Source organism: Coregonus clupeaformis, unplaced genomic scaffold (genome assembly GCF_020615455.1).
Source record: "Coregonus clupeaformis isolate EN_2021a unplaced genomic scaffold, ASM2061545v1 scaf0973, whole genome shotgun sequence".
Taxonomy (NCBI): Eukaryota; Metazoa; Chordata; class Actinopteri; order Salmoniformes; family Salmonidae; genus Coregonus; species Coregonus clupeaformis.
Window position 1 is genome coordinate 60,574 of NW_025534427.1, and position 6,000 is coordinate 66,573.

The window sequence follows — 6,000 nt, forward strand, 5'->3', positions numbered from 1 at the left end:
ACCAATAGACTTCCAGTCATTGTGCTAACGCTAGTTAGCATTGGCTCGCGAAACTACCTCTAACTTCATGGATACTGGACACAGAGACATAAAAATGTCTACAAATTAATTTGACTCTGGGGAAGTAGATAAAGGGCCTCATTGCCAAAATTCTGAAGTATCCCTATGGTCCTCTGTAGCTCAGCTGGTAGAGCACGGCGCTTGTAACGCCAAGGTAGTGGGTTCGATCCCCGGGACCACACGTACACAAAAAAATGTATGCACGCATGACTGTAAGTCGCTTTGGATAAAAGCGTCTGCTAAATGGCATATTATTATTATTATATCCCTTTAACCCATTAGAAGTCCCACCCAGTTGACTACTTCAAAATGGTGAAAGTCCTCAATTGCGCTGCCAGTGCTAAAATAGGCTTTTGGGCACTAGAGTCCTCTATGAATCTCTATGGGTCAAAAGCAATGCACTATAAAGGAAATAGGGTCCGATTTGGGACGCATCCAAAGCCAAGCTCAGGAGCTGGCCAATAGCAATTTTTACATTTATCTCATGATGAAATCTGCCTCCTACTACTCTGTCCTCAAATAAAGAAACATCCTGTTTTGTTTAGTAAAGTATCATGCTAAATCTTGTTTTTGTTTAGTTTTCCCGATATGAACATTGTTACAGGTGGAATATGGTTTTCGCTCCGCCTTAGTTTTGGAGTCTCCAAAGTTAAAAGAAAAAACAAAGTGCTGCTTGTCGAACTGAAGTTCCAATAGGCTGGGGAATTAGGTGTTTTTTATAAAAGAGGAATGCAAACCCACCACGTGGTAGTGTAGGCCGGCTTGACTTTATCTATTCTTCCCTTGAAACACACACACACCTTCTCTGTATGGGACTTTGTGTTGGCAGTCAATGTGGTGACGGGGTTGCAGAAGTCTGAAAGATGGAAGTTTAAATTGCAACCATGATATTTTTAGTCTTGCATAGTTAGCGATGTCTGAACCAAGTGCAATTCTGTGTCTGGATCAATAGGCTAGTTGTACAGCAAATTCAACCAACATTGTGTGATATAGAATGGCTGATGACAATAAATACAATGAAATAGTAGTAATTTATGCAGAAAGAGAGATTTTTTTGTTTTACATGTCCGGGTGATGATGCTGCTGGGTATCATCAGGTAGAAAAAGAAAAAAAGACGCTCATTTTGTATTTTTGTTTCCTTATGTATGTTACAGTCATTGTTTTCTATGTCGGTTTCACCAGATTGTTCTACCAATCTTATCCTTGTGCTTTCCTTTATAAAAACATTTGAATAAAACCCCACCATGAAGCCTATGATGTGAGTCTGTTTAGTCATTATTTTTGATGTATTTGTTTACTAAATATTAACTGAACCCCTTCAGTTACAGCTATTGTGGCAATGTTTTGTTTAGAACAGGATATGACAAGAAGCATGTCGTTTTACATAGTACCCTCCAAGCTCATCATTAAGCTCGGGGCCCTGGGTCTGAACACCGCCCTGTGCAACCGGGTCCTGGACTTCCTGATGGGCCGCCCCCAGGTGGTGAAGATAGGAAACAACACCTCCACTACGCTGATCCTCAACATAGGTGCCCCACAACGGTGCGTGCTCAGCCCCCTCCTGCACTCCCTGTTCACCCATGACTGCGTGGCCACGCACGCCTCCAACTCAATCATCAAGTTTGCAGATGAGACAACAGGCCTGATTACCAACAATGATTAGAGCCTACAGGAAGGACGTGAGGTCCCTGGCGGTGTGGTGCCAGGAAAATAACCTCTCCCTCAACGTCAACAAAATTAAGGAGCTGATCGTGGACTTCAGGAGACAGCAGAGGGAGCACGCCCCCATCCACATCGACGGGGCCACAGTGTAAAAGGTGAAAAGCTTCAAGTTCCTCGCCGTACACATCACTGACGATCTGAAATGGTCCACCCACACAGACAGTGTGGGAAAGAAGGTGCAACAGCGCCTCGTCAACCTCAGGAGACTGAAGAAATTCGGCTTGGCCCCTAAGACCCACACAAACTTTTACAGATGCACTATTGAGTGCATCCTGTCTGGCTGTATCACTGCCTGGTACGGCAACTGCACCGCCTGCAAATGCAGGGCTCTCCAGAGGGTGGTGGGGTCTGCCCAACGCATCACCGGGGGCAAACTACGCGCCCTCCAGGACATCAACAGTACCCGATGTCACAGGAAGGCCAAAAAGATCATCAAGGACATCAACCACCCGAGCCACGGCCTGTTCACCCCGCTATCATCCAGAAGGCGAGGTCAGTACAGGTGTATTAAAGCTGGGACCGAGAGACTGAAAAACAGCTTCTATCTCAAGGCCATCAGACTGTTAAATAGCCATCACTAGCTGGCCTCCGCCCAGTACCCTGCCCTGAACTTAGTCACTGTCACTAGCTGGCTATCACCCGGTTACTCAACCCTGCACCTTAGAGGCTGCTGCCCTATGTACATAGACATGTAATCACTGGTCAATTTAATAATGTTTACATACTGTTTTACTCATTTCATATGTATATAGTGTATTATACTGTATTCTAGTCAGTGCCCCTCCGACATTGCTTGTCCTAATATTTACAGTCATATGAAAAAGTTTGGGCACCCCTCTGAGGCTGCATAATAATTTACTCTGTTGTCACAGAAAATGATCACAGTGGCATGCCATTCATTTTCTAATAAAAGCTGAGTACTGGGGTATTGTCCAGACAAAGATTTTTAGTGTAGCAATATTAAGTTGTATGAAATTAAATCAGATGTGGGCACCCTTGTCATTCTGTTGATTTGAATACCTGTAACTACTTAGCACTGATTAATTGGAACACACAATTGGTTTGGTGAGCTCATTAAGCCTTGAACTTCATAGACAAGTGCATCCAATCATGAGAAAAGGTATTTAAGGTGGCCAATTGCAAGTTGTTGTTCTCTTTGACTCTCCCCTGAAGAGTGGCAACATGGGGGCCTCAAAACAACTCTCAAATGACCTGAAAACAAAGATTGTTCAACATTATGGTTTAGGGGAAGGCTACAAAAAGCTATCGCAAAGATGTAAGCTGTCAGTGTCCACTGTGAGGAACATAGTGAGGAAATGGAAGACCACAGGCACAGTTCTTGTTAAGGCCAGAAGTGGCAAGCCAAGTAAAATATCGGAGAGGCAAAGGCGAAGGATGGTGAGAACGGTCAAAAACAGCCCACAGACCACCTCCAAAGACCTACAACATAATCTTGCTGCAGATGGTGTCACTGTGCATCGTTCAACAATTCAGCGCACTTTGCACAAGGAGAAGCTGTACGGGAGAGTGATTTGGAAGACTTTTCTGCACACACGCCACAAACAGAGTAGTTTGAGGTATGCAAACGCACATTTGGACAAGCCAGCTTCATTTTGGTATAAGGTGCTGTGGACTGATGAAACAAAGATTGAGTTATTTGGTCATAACAAGGGGCGTTATACATGGCGGCAAAAGAACACAGCGTTCCAAGAAAAACACTTGCTACCCACAGTAAAATTTGGTGGTGGTTCCATCATGCTGTGTGCCAGTGCCGGTACTGGGAGTCTTGTTAAAGTTGAGGGTCGCATGGATTCCACTCAATATCAGTAGATTCTTGGGAATAATGTTGAAGAATCAGTCACAAAGTTGAAGTTACGCCGGGGCTGGATATTTCAACAAGTCAACGACCCAAAACACTGCTCAAAATCTACCCGGGCATTTATGCAGAGGAACAAGTACAATGTTCTGGAATGGCCATCCCAGTCCCCAGACCTGAATATCATTGAATCTGTGGGATGATTTGAAGCGGGCTGTCCATGCTCGGCAACCATCAAACCTAACTGAACTAGAGATGTTTTGTAAGGAGGAATGGTCCAAAATACCTTCATCCAGAATCCAGACACTCATTAGCGGCTATAGGAAGCGTCTAGAGGCTTATTATTATTTTAGCAAAAGGAGGCTCTACTAAATATTGATGTGATTTTTCTGTTGGGGTGCCCAAATTTATGCACCTGTCTAATTTCGTTTTGATGCATATTGCAAATGTTCTGTTAATCCAATAAACCTAATTTCACTACTGAAATATTACTGTGTCGATCAGTTATTTGATAGATCAAAATGAAATTGCTGATCCAAACACCCAATTATTTATAAATGGAAATTGTCAGGGGTGCCCAAACTTTTTCACGACTGTATATATTTCTAAATTCTATTATTTTACTTTGAGATTTGTGTGTACTGTTGTGAATTGTTAGATACTACAGCGCTGTTGGAGCTAGGAACACAAGCATTTTGCTACACACGCAATAACATCTGCTGTGTATGTGACCAATATATAATTTTATTCGATTCACCTTAAGTACCTTCAATCAACAGCAGAGGGGGCTATGCATTCAGCTCAGTAGTAGATGTCCAAAATCATATACATATAATAATGTATATTTTCAAGATTCCACTTTAACTCGTTAGTACTGTCTTGATAAGATCTTGATGTATCAATGTACTTGCTAACCAATTATGTATATAAACATGAGTATATGTGGTCCTCTGTAGCTCAATTGGTAGAGCAGGGTGCTTGTAACGCCAGGGTAGTGGGTTCGATCCCCGGGACCACCCATACCTAAAAATGTATGCACACATGACTGTAAGTCGCTTTGGATAAAAGCGTCTGCTAAATGGCTTATTATTATATATGTCTATGGCGCTAACCTTGCTCTTTTTGACACTATTTCTAGAATCCGGGGGTTTCTTGTAATGTATCCTTTGTAATATCAGTGTCTTTATGGGGCTTCTCTGTTAAAGCCAGCAGCTTACTTGAGCTGATGCCATAGACACAAAGGCACCATGTCCCATATATCTTACCAGTAAAGGGATCAAAAAGAACTGGGGAGCAAGATCACCCATTTCCACACACACACGCCCCGGACCCCACCCAGCCAGACCGTAATGCCAGGCATATGCCCCCACACCACGCAAGAAAATCGACCCTTGGAACATAAGGAGCAAATGATGGAGGATTAGCGCTCTCTCTCTCTCTCTCTCTCCTTTCTCTCGCTCTTTCTGATGTCTAATTCTCCACAGCTGAAGGGACACATGGCACTATTCCCTAAAGTGGGGCCAAGGTCAGATTGGGGGTGCCGGTGCAGACATCGGGGGTGCAGACATTGAGAGGGTCTGTGGTATCTAGTGTGTCATTCACTCATTTCTGTTCAACGGTATTTCATAGGGAAGGGGCTGAATGACCTTTAAATAAACCTTTCTGGCACACGTCTTTATGGGGCTACAGTATAGCCTATGGACACATTTTACAATGGCAATGTAAAAAGTGACTAATGTGTTTTACTCTACAGTAGTAGAGGTTAACTGTACCACATGGCAAAGAGTCAGCTTGATTAGCCTGGTTGCCATTTTGAACCAGGATGGTTACCACATTGACTTCTGGGAATGATGCCTTGCCTGAATGTGCAGTTTTACTGAACTGATACTCTCATTCCTACGATGTACGTCTGTTACCTTGTCCATCTCCTCTCTCTCTCTCTCACTCTCACTCTCTCTGTATCTCTTTTATACACACACATTCCAATCATACCACCATAGGGAAGGGACAACATTGATACAGGGTCACTCATTTAATCTCTGACCCTCCTCTGCACTTGATTCAATTAACTCACTGGGCTTGATATTCACTACCAAACACAAGACAGCGACAAAAACAACACACACAGACACACATTGCCCTAAATATTTGTGCTTTACATCTTGTCACAAGTTCCCCACAGGGAGCTGTAGCCTATTGCCTCAACCAAGAGAGGTCAACAATAGCACATTTGGCCTGTCAGTCAATCTGGATCACTGCTACTCTGCTACCATCCCTCTCTAATGAAGGCGGCTGTTATTTGTATGTCTCAGACCCACCAGCAGTTGCTGCCATCGCTCACCACCACCCCCATCAGCCTGGGAGCATGGGCAGTGGGGAGGGTGAGAGGGACAGGCAGCGT